Raw genomic sequence first — 15,142 nt, forward strand, 5'->3', positions numbered from 1 at the left:
ATTGTCTTCCTGACAGCCTGGGGAACACCTTCCTACTAAGGATCTTATCCCTCTCCCAGGCAGAACTGTTCAGCTCCTACTGTGTGTCCCTGCTGAGCTCAAAGACACATTCAGTGAGCAGGCTACAGCCTGGGGCTCAGCTGGGGGCCACCCTGAAACCCCCTTTGGGGGATGCTCCAATGTGTGTTAGGCAGAGGGGTGCGGCCCCCTACCTCCCCCACACACATAGGTGAGTAAGCTGCTGCCGGCAGGGAGGTTGTGCCCACAGGGAGGTTGTGCCCACAGAGAGGTTGTGCCCACAAAGACAAGATGACACCAATCAGGGACCTTCTGGAGAGAAGCGGCTGAGAGAGAAAATCACCGGGGTTTTTCTATATCTTTCTTTTTTCTTTTTTTGCCTAAAGGTAGCAGCCAGCTTCCGGGCTCCAGGCAAGCACCAGCCTGCAGTGGGAGAGAGGGTGAGGCCCAGTTGCTCAGGAGTGCCAAGGTAAGGTCTCCACTGTGGCAGCAAGCTCTGGATTCTTGAGCTGGGCACAGGGTGTCCATATATTGAGGCCACTCCTCACCAAGGCCAGAGAAGCTAACTCCATGTTCACAAAAAAGCTGTGAGATCTTGAACTAAGAATCCCTGAGGCGGCCTGACTGTTGGCCACCCCCTCTTCAGGTAGATTTCAAAACAGCTTGGTGGAAACCAGTTTCTGGCTCTGGGCTTGTTTCTACAGTCCCTGCGTTTAGACCAAGCCAGGGCCACCAGGACGCCTTCCAAGAAGCCCTTCTCACCTGCCCCTGTGTAGTCATTCCACAATTATTTATGGTGCATCCTCTGCCTAGTGGGTTCCTGCTTCCTACTGGTGCCCTTTCCCTGAACTTAACCTGGCAGACTGACTGAAAATCAGTGTGAGGCCAGGGCCAGGGGCCTGCCTGGGGGGCAAGCTACTACTGCCCTCAGTCTTGCTTGGGCTCTCCACTTCCGCTCAGGGTCCTGGGCTGGTGGGCTTTATCAGGCCCCAGGAAGGCAGGGTCATGCTCCGGGGAGCAAGGCTGATGCAGTGCAGCCCCTGGGTAGAATGCCAAGGTCAGAGAATTTTGCATTTTTTTCAGGGAGGCGGGGTGGGAGGTTGGGGGTAGCGGTATCTTTCCCTAAGTTGGTTCTGATGAAAACTGAGTTCCCAGGGTGGGTTTAGGAGCTCAGGGATTGGCCTTTGGGTCAAGAAAGGTCCCCCTCGTGAGCATTTTTACCCACTTTTTTTTTTCTGGTGATAATCCTGAGAACACATATGACAAGGGCACCAGGGCACTTGGCACCAAGATTAAACCCTTCTAGAAGTATTTGACTTGGGTGGAAACTCTGAGCCCCTGCAGGGCATATAGGAACTGCATAATCTTTCTGATGACCCCTCCCCCACCCATATACACTGAGTGCATTTGAGATTTGCCAGGCACAGGGAGGGTGCCGGCCAGTGGGGCCCAGCCTACTCTGTGTAGTTTCCTCAGGATGACCAGCACTGTTGCCTGTCCTGGGAGAGAACACAAAGGGCCGCAGTCGGAAGGAGACTACAGTATCTTCTATACCTGTCTCCAGGTTGAGGAAAAGACCAGGCTGTGGGAGGGCTTCTCGCTTCCTCCCAGAAGGTGACTCTTAGCCTTGGGAGCCTCCAAGTTTGCAGAACTGAGCAGAAGCCAGAGCTCAGCTTCGAGCAGTATGGCGACGCTAGTGAATATGCAACAAACAGTGTCCCTTGGGGAGGCAGCTGGCTTAGCCAGGAGGAGGCCTAGGAGAGAAGCCAGGCCACCGAGAGATGGGGTCTTAAGAGGGTTCAGTAAAGCCTTCGGGCTGGTTTCTGTCTGTCTCTGTGGGAGATTCTGGGCACAGAGGACTGGCAGAAGCAGTCAAGAATAGGCTGAGATTCTAGAAGGTGGTATTCCTTACCCACATGGCCCAGAGGTGTCACCAGTGCAGCAAATCTCCCTTGCAGAAGGCAGAAGGAGCTTCTGAGAGACCTGTGGCTGGAAGCAGAGAGCCTTTCTTAGTGGCTGCCATCCAGATGTCAGTGGGAACGCCCAGCAGTAGAGCAGGTGGCCAGTACTGGGCTCCGCAAACCTTGCTGTGAGGCATTTTGTAGCCAGCCTTGGTAGGGAGCCGGCTTGAGAAAAGAGCTCATTTCTGTGAGTCTCCTGGTAGAAGTGGGCTAGCTAGCAAAGCAGGGCACAGCATAGGAGATGGAAATTTCTTAGCCAAAGTTAGCCCTCCTGTGTGTATGAGCTATATTCATGACCTGGGAAACTGTCGGCCCCAGACAGCCCCACCCCCCATACACACTACCTCCATCATAACTTAGACTCTGGGTCTAGGAAGGAATAAGCCAAGAATGGGATCATGAGAAGAAGGAGGCTTGTCTGTGTGCTACTACAACATAGGACGTACTGTTGTTTTTAAACATGAAATCCCAGCTGTTCGGTCTGCCAAACGAAGACGGAGGAGCCAGACACTAGGGAAAGCCTGCTAGCTCAACGAACCAGAGACACACCCAGCTGGCCTTCCTACTCTTCCACCACCCCAGAGGGCAAAGCTCCTTCTCCTTCTCCACACTGTCTTAAATCCCCTTGAACTCACAGACCCTCCGTTCTGTATGCTCATCCCTGTCAGCTGGCCAAGGTCCGCCTCTAGACCTAGGGTTGACTTATTTAGCTTTCAGATTAAAGGTGTGTGCTAGGTCTGAGCCACACCACAACAAGGTTCTTCTAGATCATGATCTTGGGGTTCACGATGTGATCAAATATCCTGCAATAATGTACTGCCAAGTAATTCACACACAAAGGAGCTTTCTTTGTATCTCACTTTCAGAAGCCAGGAAATCCAAGGTCAAAGGGCCCATATTTAGCAAAAGCCTCTGCGCTGACTGAAACATCGCATGGCAGAAGGCAGAGAGACAAAAGAGCTGCCCCGCTCTGCTCTGCACCGAGTAAGGACAACAGTCCACTCATGAGGTGGGACCCTGGTGACCCAGGTGCCTCTCAGCCCCAATGCACCGAGGGTCAAGTTGCCAGGAGACCATGGTACCGGGCAGGCTGTGAGATCCAGACAGTGCTTGTCCCTGGTCAGTGGCTCTCAGCTAGTGACTGCCTGGTCACTGAGTACCAAATCCAGGTGGTGGGGAGAGGGAGTGGGCACGAGAGATGGGACAGAGCTCTGGGCCTGGGGAAGTTTGTCCAGAGTAGAGGGACGAAGAGAGAAGCTGATCTTGGGTCAAGGCTGAGCCACAGAGCCAGGTTGTAACTGGATGGCTTCTCCTTATGCCTGCGATGGCCGTCTCATCTCTGAAGTTGTCACCCATGATTCATCCAGTCCAAATAATTTATGAATTCGAGCCAGTCCTATTAGCCACTTCATAAAAAATGTACCCCCCCCACCACACACTCAAAATCCCTATGTTAAGGGAGAAAACTCTGTGGATCTGTCTCTAGGTCCAGGCAAACAATGCTCAGGGTTAAGTCCCAGACCTGGGACATGTCCCCGTGCAGTCAGGAGTGTGTGTCAGGCCTGCATGGATGCTTCTGGTGACTCGGATGAGTTAGTGCATGTCTCTCCACTTTAGTTTCTCTCCCAGCCCACACAGATAGTCAGTACCTGTGAGCTAGGGCTGTGGAGGGGGCAGCTAGGATGCTTTGAAAACTGCTGAGACCACTGGAGGAGCAGGGTGCTGGAAAGAGGGGACCCATATTATTTAGGGGACACGGGAAAGGCTTGCTGGATGACCCTCCCCTTAGAGAAACAAATGCTGACAGGTCCAGGCCCAAGAAAGCCAGGGAGAACAGCGGTACCAAATCCATTTGCCCATAGAGCAAATCGTGTGCCCCTGTTCTTTAAAGACCCCCAGGCTACGGAGAATGGTTCCCTCCGAGGCCCAGAGTTCCGGGTCCTAAGGGTTTGGGGTGGGTTGTACCCAAGCAAGGGATAGGGAGGTGAAGTGATTGCTTGGTACCACTCCTCTGTGGGCCTGACATCTTTTCTCACAGTGGAGGCTGCAGTTCTCACTATGCCCATCTAAAACACAAAGGAAGGCGGCATGCAGCGAGGACCACTGATGAAAGGTGGTTTTTGGGGGGGTCAGGGTATTGATGCTCAATCCCCAAAACTTTTAAAACTTTTCCTACTAAGTGATCATCTGTCATAGTAATTTAGAAAAGTTCCACCATCACCACCACCAGCACCTCCACCAGCACCTCCACCACCTCCACCCCTTCTGGTTTCACCTAAAAACAAAGGCAAACCCAGAACACAAGCTCTTTTGTTAAGCTGGGAGAAATTTCCTCTCTAGACAAGAGGCCACAGGACCTCATCCCCAGCAAAGGAACATTCATACTGGTCAGAAGTGTCTATAAAAGCTCATTATGGTATTATTGTAGTACAGAGACCCAAGTATTTACAGAGGGACACTGATGACATTTTAGGACAATGGGGACTTCTCTGGGGCACTGATTCTGCCCCGTGATTCAGACAGCACCATCCTGAGGATGCTCTGCTTGGGTCGGCATTTGTGTCTGTGTCCTAGGGCCCAAGACCTCTGGCTAAAGAGAGAGCATCGTGACTGAGTCCTTCCTTCTCCCTTCTGGCTACCCAGAGCTTGGAAAAGGCTTCCCTGAGTGCTCAGAAACCTCAAGTCAGCTGTGTGTTGTTCTGGCCTCTGATCACAGTGCAGCAGGGCCCCAGCCTACTCTCCCCCAGGGCAAATAGCAACAAACCGGTCACCTTGCTCAAGGCTGCCTACACGGCACCACCGGGCACCCCGCACCCGGGACGCTCAGAAGCTCAGGCATCAGCAGAGTTAAAACTGGGAGGACTGGTTCTGCAGCTTGGTTTCTTAGCCTGGAGCATCTCCAGCTTCAAATGAAGCATCGTGTGGAGTTGTACAAGAAGGTACGGGAGGTAGAAGGGGCTAGGAGACCCTTCAGCCAGGGCACAAGTTGCCCAGGAGAGGAAAGGCTATGCATAAATGAGCTGGCCCTCTTAAATGCTGTAGCTCCTTCAAGAAAAAGGAGGGGCTCTCTGACAATGTTTAATGCAACTCTCCTTGCTGTATAGAGGAAAACCGGACCAGAGAGAAAAGGGGGGGTCCTGAGGTCACCCTGCTAACTAGAAGCCCTGTCACTCTTGACCAGCAGCAGGCAAGCATGGCTGGTAGCTTGGTGACCTTGAGAGACATGGTCTGGCCTGACAGTGGGAGGCTGGACAGGTCCCTGTGCCTCCTCTGTGCATGTTCTTACAGGAGCCTGCCCTGGCCGGCTCACCCTGAATTCCGCTCAGCAAAGGGCCTCAGTCTGGCCTGTGTTTGATAACCAAGTATTCCCCAAGGACAGATATCATTCCTGGGCACTGCCCTAGGACACTGGCCAATAAGCAGATCTATCTAATTTGTAAGTGGACTGACTCAAGTTCTGTTGTGTCCCCGGAAATATCACAGGCTGTGAAGACATTAGGCCAAGAAGGGACAATGAGGAGAGTTCCTGGTAATGAGAGAATCTGGGCAGAGGGGAGAGGAGGCCTGGGGGGGGGTGGAGCTTGGGTCATCTCTTCACCAGTATATATTCTCGTGTGTGTGTGTGTGTGTGTGTGTGTGTTATATTCTTGTGTGTGTGTGTGTCTGTCTATCTGTGTGTATGTTATTTTCTTGTGTGTGTGTCTACCCGTCTGTCTGTGTGTTATATACTGATGTGCTCGATGGACCCATGAGGAGGCCAGAGGCTGACATCATTGTCTTCCTCACTTACTTCTCTATCTTACTTTTTGGAGAGAGAGAGAGAGAGAGAGAGAGAGAGAGAGAGAGAGAGAGAGAGAAGAGAGAGAGAGGAGAGAAGAGAGAGAGAGAGAGGAGAGAAGAGAGAGAAAGAGAGGAGAGAAGAGAGAGAGGGGGGAGAGAGGGGGGGGAGAGGGAGAAGGAGAGGGAGAGGGAGAGGGAGAGGGAGAGGGAGAGGGAGAGGGAGAGGGAGAGGGAGAGGGAGAGGGAGAGGGAGAGGGAGAGGGAGAGGGAGAGGGAGAGGGAGAGGGAGAGGGAGAGAGATTTAGTGTCCCATGTGTGTGTCTGTGGATATGGTACAGGTCAGAAGAGGGTGGAGGACCCCCGGAGCTGCAGTCACAGGCATCCGTGACCCACCTGTTATGGGTGCTGGGAACTGAACTTTGTGTCCTCTGGAAGTGCCAAAAGAACTCAAGTGTGGAGTCATTGCTCCAGCATCCTCCTTGGAGATAGGGGATCTCACTCAACCTGGGGCTCATTATGTCAGGTGGACTACCTGGCCAGTAAGCCCTGGGGGTCTATCTGTCTCCTGCTTGCCCCAAGAGCTGGGACACACGGTGCTGGGCCTCGCTGGCCTTTTAAGTGGGTTTTGGAGGCAGGGGATTTGAATTCAAGTTCTCATGCTTGTGCAGCAAGGGCTTGCCCCCTGAGCCATCATTTTAGCCCAGAAGAAGGAATGGAACTGGCAACTGTCACCATCAGAGGTCAGTTCCCAGGAGGAGGAGCATGGTCTCATGTCAGCAGATCTGAGACAGGGAAGAAGAGTTTGGGGTAGCACTTGCTAGAAGAAGGTGTGCCCCGTGTCCAGAAAGGAGGGGTGAGGTAGAAGTGTTAGCCCTTTGGAAGGATTCTACAAAGCATGTAAGAGCAATATGGGGGACACTGCCCCACTCTCCACCAACTAAGCAGCGGGCAGGCATGGGTGTGGCAGTGGAGTGATGAGGACCCACCCTTCAGTGTTCACAGGAATGTTCCAGCAAACAAACGGAAGCTTTGCCCAGTATGTGCCAAAGTGCCAGAAAAGGAAATACAGTCAGCCAGTCAAGCACAGGCCAGCCAAATGGCAGCTAGACAAGCCATACCTTGAGATGTCAACCCAGTGGTCAGAGCTCCTCAGTGGCCACAGAGCCCAGACCCTATGACTTTCATGCAACTACACCTAAGTATAGTTTTCTATTTAAAGAATTGGGGTGGCCCTTGGGGGGCAGCACCATACACCCCTCAGAAACTTTGGTCCTCATCTGTCCAAGCACAGGGGTCTTCCCCATCCCCTTACCATCAACATCTGTGGCCTCCCTGAAAGTCAGACCCAAGGACTACAGTTATAGTTCTCCCCCAGCCTCGGACCTGAGATAGCAACCACAGGTCCAACAGAGAGAAAGGATAATGAAGGGGTTCTATTCAAGGGCCTTCAGCTTTCAGTTCAGCCTGTAGCGATGGCAGCCAGGGAGCTGAAGCACCAGCAAAGGGTATTGGGAGGCCACTAATACTAGAGCCTGCAAAGCAACTGTAGCAAGAAGATATTAAATGAATTCATCATGTCTCTAAAGCAAGTGTCCTTACTAGCGATAGCTTTGCTCCCCAGGCCTTCCTAGGATGGCTTAGCTCATAGTCCACATACCTGGGAAGGGCGCCATGGTCTGCAGAGAGGCCGGTGTTCCTGAATGGCGTATCTCAGGGACCAGGGAAGGTCTGGCTAGCTGAACTGAACTCCCACTGCCAGTGTTTGTTTGGAGAGCAGTCTAGAAAAGATCGGAACTCAAGAAAAGGGAGGGAGGGAGGGAGGGGAGGGAGAGAGAGAGAGAGACAGACAGACAGAGAGAGAGCGCTATGGGTGAGACTTGTCTCATCAGCAAATGGATGGATGGTCCCATCAGGTGGGCACCCTTGGACTTTTCCCAAAAATAACTGTACGCTAGGCAGAGCTGGGTTCTTTTCTAGGCCATAGAGTAGATAGACCTGTTGGGTTCCTTGAGTAGCAGGCAGTTTATCTTCTGGAAGAATGCTGGGATTCTGCTCTGTGGTGTACCACAATAGTTTGACTGATCTTTATGGAAAGTGTGTGTATGTGTGTGTGTGTATGTGTGTGCATACACACACATGTGTGTGTACGTGTGGTCTTCTTGCTCCTTCACCAGGCGTGTTCACTCTATTTGGGGGCCCTGGTCCTAAGAACCCCTGCACCCCAATGCTTAGACCTCATCACTTCATCATCCTCCCAAGAGAAGGGATCCGTGGTTTCTATCGCTAGACTCTGTCTGCATCCTCCTGCAGGGTCTGACAAAGCTCTCCTGACTCGAGCTCTGGACCCTCAGAGCCAAGCACTGTGCTCTTGTCTCATCAGTAGACGCACGGACGTGCTGTCACGGAAAGGTGATAGATAGAACCAGTCCCAGAGCAAGAAGAGATAGGTGTGTGAACATCCTGGAGGAGAGGGCTGGGAGTTCCAGGAGCAGGTCCGCTGCCCCTCCTAGAGCCCAGTCTCCATAGGACCCCCTCCTTTTCCCTACAGTGTGCAGGAGCGTCAGTGTCTACCTCCCAGTGCCTCTGAATGTGGGACTCATCAAGCCCATTTGGGTCTGTGATGGACAGACGGCGGCAAGCAGGGCCTGCAGGCCTGGTGTTGACTCACGCCTAGTGAAAGCTAGCCCTGGGCTCCTCGCAGTGGGTTTGCTGACCACCTTTGCCTTGCACATAGGGAGGCCCCTCCTGACCTCTTCAGATTCTGGGTGGAGATAGCCACTGTACAGGACTCACCCTTCCCGAGTAGTGGTGTAAGGTGGCCTCTTCCTACTGCCACCTGTTCAGACTGTCCTTCGCCTCAGGGACTTCTGAGCATCAGAGTGAAGAGATACTCATAGATCATATACCAGTGTCACATACATGTGACTTCTTCACTCAGTAACTGGTTTAGGCCACTGGCTGCTGTGCAGAACCCCACTAACCACACGCCTTATATACCACACTGTCTCCTCTGATCCTGAGAGCTCAGAAGTCCAAGGTTAAGATGCTGGAAGATTTTGATGTTCAGTGAAGACCCATTTCTTGGTTTATAAGTGGTTGTCTTTTCATAATTACATCAGGCGGCTAGAGCCTGGGGCCTACTCTGGGGCCTCTTCTGTGGGGCGTGAAGCCCACTCATGAGATGTTATGGGTCTTTTAGGGTCGAAGTCTGCACTCTGGCAGCCCAACAAGCTAGGCTCAGCCACCTCGCTGATATAGGACCAATTAAAGAAAGGAGTAGTGGGGATTGGGATAGGGAAAAAAAATTTATACAATTGGTGGCACTAGGAAGAGGAACAGAAGGGAGATCCAGGGGCCCATGAGTCCATCTTCAGGATTACCGACAGGTTTGGTTTTAAAGAGAACACGATGAGTGTGTAACCAAGCAGCCCTTTTGCTGGTGTGTGCTCGGCACTTTAGAAGCCCATCTCTGTCTCAGCAACATCCTGCTAGGTGGGTGGATGGGTTGTCAGAGCTGTACGAAGGCCCTCCCTGGGAGGCAAGTTCTGGCTGGCACCAGGGCTTCCGCTCATCCTTTCCCTTAGAAAGGAATTCAAGCAGAAAATCATAATTCCTTGTGGTCCACTACCTCATAGATGGATAGCTGGAAGGGAGGGGCACAGGTGTTTCTCTTCAGAATGTTTCCCTGCTAGCCAGGAGTTCCTTGGTAGTGTTTGTTTGCTTGCTTGCTTGTTTGTTTGTTTGTTTGTTTTTGGAGACAGAGTTTCTCTTTGTAGCCCTGGCTGTCTTAGAACTCGCTATGCAGGGGTTATGCAGGGGTTGGAGATTTAGCTCTGTGGTAGAGTGCTTGCCTAGCAAGTGCAAGGCCCTGGGTTCGGTCCTCAGCTCTGTTAAAAAACAAACAAAAAACAAAAATAAACAAACAAAAAAACCTTGCTATGCAGACCAGGCTGGTCTCAAACTCACAGAGATCCACCTGCCTCTGCCTCCCAAGTGCTGGCTGGGGGTTAACCCAGTGTAGTCATGGGGCCTTTAGATGCTAAACATTTCTAAAACCCTGCCTCTTAGTAGCCATCTCACACTGGGGATTAGATCGCAACCTATGAATAGGTAAGTGTGGGGGTGAGGTGGGAGGACCCGTACATTTGCTTTATTTAGTAATTATGAGTCCTTTCTTAGCCACGGTGTGCCTCAGTTTCATCGCCTGTAAAGTAAAAATAATAATAGGACACTCCCACCTAGGTTTATCGTGTAGACCAAATAAGACAGTGCATGCTAAGAGCTATGCTCAGGGCTCCGCCCACAGGAAGCATCCAGTAATTGGCAGGTCTGATTACTACTGTTAGGGAGCAGAGGCACCCAGAGATAGGAAACTCCCAGGGAGCTTGTTAGCAATCTCCTGGTTCCTAGCAAGCGTTTCAAGTCCTGAGCAAGAAGGTGCCGGGAAGGATAATGTGTTTGTATTTCTAAACCACAAGTTGATCCATATCTTTCCTCTTTGGCCCTAACCTGGGCTCACAGCCCTAGCTGTGCCGGTCAGATGTTACAACAGGCCCGACAGCCAGTGGCTGTCAGGGAACTGGGAAGTGCCAGCCCCACCCCATGTGCCACCCTGAGGCACTTGAAGATTGCTCTGACTGGGTGACTGGAGCAATATTCCAAGAGCCCTGTGCTTTCTCCAAAGCTCCTGCCTGATTTGTGGACAGTAAACTCCCTCTGCAACAGACCCATGCCTGAGACCATGTCTCCTCAGGGGAGGGTATGCCTGAGACCATGTCTCCTCAGGGGAGTGTATGCCTGAGACCATGTCTCCTCAGGGGAGGGTATGCCTGAGACCATGTCTCCTCAGGGGAGAGTATGCCTGAGGTCCCATATCCTTGGCACCATAATGAGGCCTAGAGTAGGCCGCGTGCACACTGGAGGCAGGCAACACTCTTTCATCTGTCGCTAGGACTTTCCACACTGTGGTCCTCTGAGGCAGGGTTGAGCTGGGCATGGATCAGAGGAGCACAGAGAAGAGGGAGAAAGAGACACAGGGGAACCAGCCGCTCAATCTATCCTGTAGATCCCAGTCATCCCAACCTGCTGGGTGTCATCCAACCCAGAGCAGTTGAACTTGTGTGGAAACAGTGAGGACTGTAGAAACGGCTTGATGTATGCTAGACGGCAATCCTGGGATGTCCCCCAGTGTCCTGTACTGAGCATGGCAACTTTTCTCTAGCAAATCTTACTGATAGCAGGTTTGGTTAACTTCATCAACAGAGGAGTCATTACCTCCTTGGTTAAACTTGCTTGGGAGCCCCTGCCTTTCTTGAGGCTCCAGTCTGTAGTTCAGCTTCCAAGGGTGGAGGGGAACCTAGGGCTTTCTAAACCTATTCCCTGTAAGGAAAGGATAAGACTTGGCTGATATCTACTCTGGGATATGTAATCCTTGATTCAAACCAAGTTAGATGCCAATTGATTTCTGATAATATTCTAATATTCATATTTTATTGTAGTTCAACAATTCGAAGTTAATGCTTAGAACCATGATTTTGGCATTTTATTAAAAGATAGTAGCTCATGTATACTTGTGGATCAGTAAAAAACAATTTAGGACGTTGTTTCTAGATTCAGTGCTGCATTTCTTTCCAGCTTTGGTTTGTAGTTCATTTCAAACACACAACAATCAGTCTTGCCCTTCTTTCCACACAGCACAACCTTCTCCTACAGCCAACATCAGACAAGTACCCAGGCCCCAGAGATCTGTGAGGAAGTCATTCATATCACTGCAAGAGCCTAAGGCAGCTTCCTGGCTGGCCACAGAAGTCAGGGTTTTGCTTACAATGTCCAAAGGAAAGAGAATCCACTTAGGAAAAACACAGAGGAGAGGGGACAAAGCAGAGAGCAGGGCCATAAAATGTGCATATATGTGCTGGCTGGGTGACCGGGAGAACCCGTGATCTGCTGCCGAAGCTTCTATACCAGCCTTCCACTGCACAGAAGCCTGGTGCCATGCCTTCTCCAGTAGAGCAGAGGGCATGGAGGGAGGCCTGAGGGGCAACCAGACAGGGCACAAGCCTTTGGGAGTCTGGCAAGTTCCCATGGCTCACCTTCATGCTGGCTAGTGGGAGCCCTGTCATAAAGTCTAGGTAAGCTACCTGGCCCACAATGCAGATGATTTATTCAGACATATCACCCATAGGGCTAAAGAATCCGTGAGCAAATCATCCGACAGCCTCAATGTCACTTAAAAAACCAAAGTTTGAGATAGCAGCAATGGTGGCAAAAGAAGCAGTCCTGTACTGTTCGGTGTCCAGTGTTCCCTGGCTGTGACACCAGCAGTCACCTACCCCCATAGGAAGCAGCCCCTTGGGTGCCAAATGTCACATATTTCTAAGCCAGAATCCCCTTAGCGCTCAGCAAGCACAGTTCTCTCGAGGGCCCAAGGGAGGACAGCGAAGGTCTTTTCCATTCCTTGCTTGGGGGAGGAGACAGACAGGTGGCCACTGCTCCCCCCCCCCCCCCCCAGCCAGGTAGAGGGCTCCTGCAGGAACTTATCATTCTGTTTCTGTGTGCCAGGCTGCTGGAACTGATCTCTCCCTAAAGTCCCTTTCCTGTAATCTTAAAGCCACATAAAGTTCTCAGGATTAAGCCAGGATGACAAAGAAATCGGAATCCCTCTATATCTGCTCTGCTGCCTGCACAAAGAGGCCACCCCAGGACAGTCGCAGAGCTGGGGAACTTGTCCAGACTGGCAAGCAAGCCAAGATGCAGGATTTTCCTCCGGATCGGACCCTGAGAGATGTGCGAGTGGGCATATCTTGGGGAGTGGGCCCGGGGCTCCAAAGCAGGCATTTGCGAGCTACTTAAAGAGCTGATTGCACAACAGCCTCTTAGTAGATAATCCAGGTCCTGGCTTGGCGCCGCGGGGAGGTCGCGGCTGGCAGGCGGTGGTCTGCGGGGCTGGGGCCAAGCTGCTGGAAGGAAGGCGGTGGGCATGCAGCCGCCCCTTAGGTCGAGCCCGGAGCGCCCCTCGCGATCTCTCCGGAGCTCCCGCGCTCTCGGCGTCCCACCTGAAGCCACACCCTGCAGTCCAACTCCGCGCCAGGTGAAGCGGGCGTCGCACCGACGTGCTGCCGCCCCTCCTTGCCGTGCCCGCGCCGAGGTCCCTCCCGCGGAGGGCGGGCCCGACTCCCGCGGCCTCTAGGGGCTCTCCGCGAATTCCCGCTTGGCAGGTGGGTGACCGGGCCCTCCCGCCCCGGCGGACCAGGGAACCCCGGGACCCGAGCGCGGATTACAATTCCCTAGGCGACCGGCTGGCTGCGCGCGCACCGTCCCTGCCCCGGGTTTTCAGTCCCCGAAGTTCGGAGATGGCTCGCCCCAGGTCCCGCAGGGGCCTTTGAGCTCCGGCACACGGGCTCGGCGACCCACCTCGGCGTGAGCGCCACACGGGACCGAGAGCGCGGGGACAAGGGCGACCTCCGAAGCGGCGCTGTGCCCCCTCCCCCACCCTCTCCAGCCCCACTCTCTGCGGCTCAGCTGGCACCCGAGTTCGCTCAGTCGATAGGCGGGCGGGGTGCGGTTCCCAATGTCCTGGACTCCAGCCAGTCGCAGAATCCGCAGGGACACTTAATTACATTGATCACAGTGTGCTTCTCCCTAGGCCGGCAGAGGACTGGCCCCGTAGGGTCCTGGGATCTTCCCTCACCTCCATGCTCTAGAGAGCTGACCGCAGAAGGGAGAAAGGAGAGGAGAGAAGGCCACAGGAGGTGAGTGAGGAGCCTTCTGCTCCAGTCCTTCCTAGGGGCGGGTAGGTTGGGAGGGACAGGGGGAGGGCAGGGGACTCTCCTGAGCTGGATTCCTCCAGGTACTGTTAGACAGTGGCTGGGTGAAGGTGCCATTTCTCAATTCCTAGCGTGTGTCAGATAAGTCATTTGCAACCTCTTCTAGCACATGGTAGGCCAGCAGGGAGTCAAATGGCCCGCCCAGCCTCTGATGTCATCAGGTTTGATAACCCGTTGAACAAGGCTGTGTTCCACCCAGCTCAGGTCCACAGAATGCGTGCAAGAGGCTTCCAGACAAGAAAGACGGTAGCAAACCCAAGTTTGTGTTGATCAGTGCAGGAAGTCCTGCCAACAGGCTCCTGCTCAATCCACTCTCAGAGAGTAGCTCTCCATGGGGCAGGGGTGGGATGGTGGGGGGGTCTGCTGCCAGGATCACCCGGGGCTGAGGCACAAGAGTTCTGAGGGTGTGAGCTATATTCTCTTCATTCTTGCCATATTCTAATGCTTTTTAAGTTCTTTTGGCTTCTTTCTGTATTAAGGTGGGGAGTGGCCCCTGGCCGGCTCATTCTGCACCACCGTCTACTGAACAGGGAGGCAGGGAACACACTTGGAACCAAACGGTGGTGGGTTCAGAACCTCACTTTGCTGTTGATCACGTAGGCAGTTGTCTTTCCTCCTAACGTTTTTTAATGTCTGTGAAGCGGGGTTCGGTGTCAAGTGGCGAGGTTTAAGCTGTCCACATAGAACAGCTGAAATGCGAAACTGGAATGGTCAGTGTTCAGCAGCCCGAGAAGGCACCTCTCAGCCTTCAGCGGGAAGGGTTTGAGCTTCCTCGAGAGGGGACTTTTGACAATAATGTGGTCTACTCAGCAAGATATGTGGATGGTGTTAGAGCCAAATGAGTTTAATGACATACGTAAAACCAAGGCAGAGAGAGACAGACAGACAGTCAGACAGATGGACAGACAGACAGATGGACAGACGGACGGACGGATGGACGGACAGACAGACTAAGGAAGCCATAACTCACCATCTCTAGCACGGGGGAAGGGACCATCTCTGGGAGGAGACGCAGCTTCACAGACAGGAGCAGCAGCAACACCTGTGTATTCACATGCGTTCTCATATGTTCATGGTCTGACCGGAGCATATTGTCACCTTGGGTACTTTTGGGACACCAGGAGCCTTTGGCTTGTGACTTCTGTGTTGTCCACCTCTGCTCTTAAGTAGCTGTGTGACAGGGCAGGCTGTTTGACATTTCTGGTACTCCTCCTGGTAGGCGCTTGGAGTCAGAGAGACTTTGTATCCCACCTCTCCATGTATAATCAAGGAGAGCCGTCTTTCTCAGAACCTCAGTTTCTCCATCTGTAACACGGAGCCCAGAATGAGTGCACGAACCATAGATACAAGAATCAAAACCACCCAGGATGGCATTGTAACTGGGGAGCAGAGGCAGGAAGAGCTCTGTGAGTTCAAGGCCAGCCTAGTCTACATAGTGAGCTCCAGGACAGTGAAGATGGTGTAGGGAGACTCTGGCAAAGCAGCTCCCACCTGCCTCGCAGTGGTTTTGAGGATAAAGCAGGGAGGTGGAGGAAACATCTGGAAAGTGAAGGGCTA

The 15,142-nt window shown here is 52.8% G+C and overlaps 1 protein-coding gene across 2 annotated transcripts in view; it reads left to right on the top strand.

Annotated features, from left to right (window-relative positions):
- The first annotated feature begins 416 nt into the window (after positions 1-416).
- Positions 417-15,142, top strand: part of Pak6 (p21 (RAC1) activated kinase 6) — a 33,441-nt gene continuing 18,715 nt past the window's right edge. Inside the window, exons 1-2 of one of the 2 annotated variants that reach the window (XM_052183230.1) lie at positions 417-487; positions 13,405-13,510. The gene's annotated coding sequence lies outside the window, so the exon portion shown is untranslated. Of the gene's footprint in view, positions 488-12,844; positions 12,977-13,404; positions 13,511-15,142 lie in introns of those variants that run through there. The other variant, XM_052183229.1, reaches the window with a different exon arrangement.

Source organism: Apodemus sylvaticus, chromosome 5, assembly GCF_947179515.1.
Source record: "Apodemus sylvaticus chromosome 5, mApoSyl1.1, whole genome shotgun sequence".
In the NCBI taxonomy this organism is placed as follows: domain Eukaryota; kingdom Metazoa; phylum Chordata; class Mammalia; order Rodentia; family Muridae; genus Apodemus; species Apodemus sylvaticus.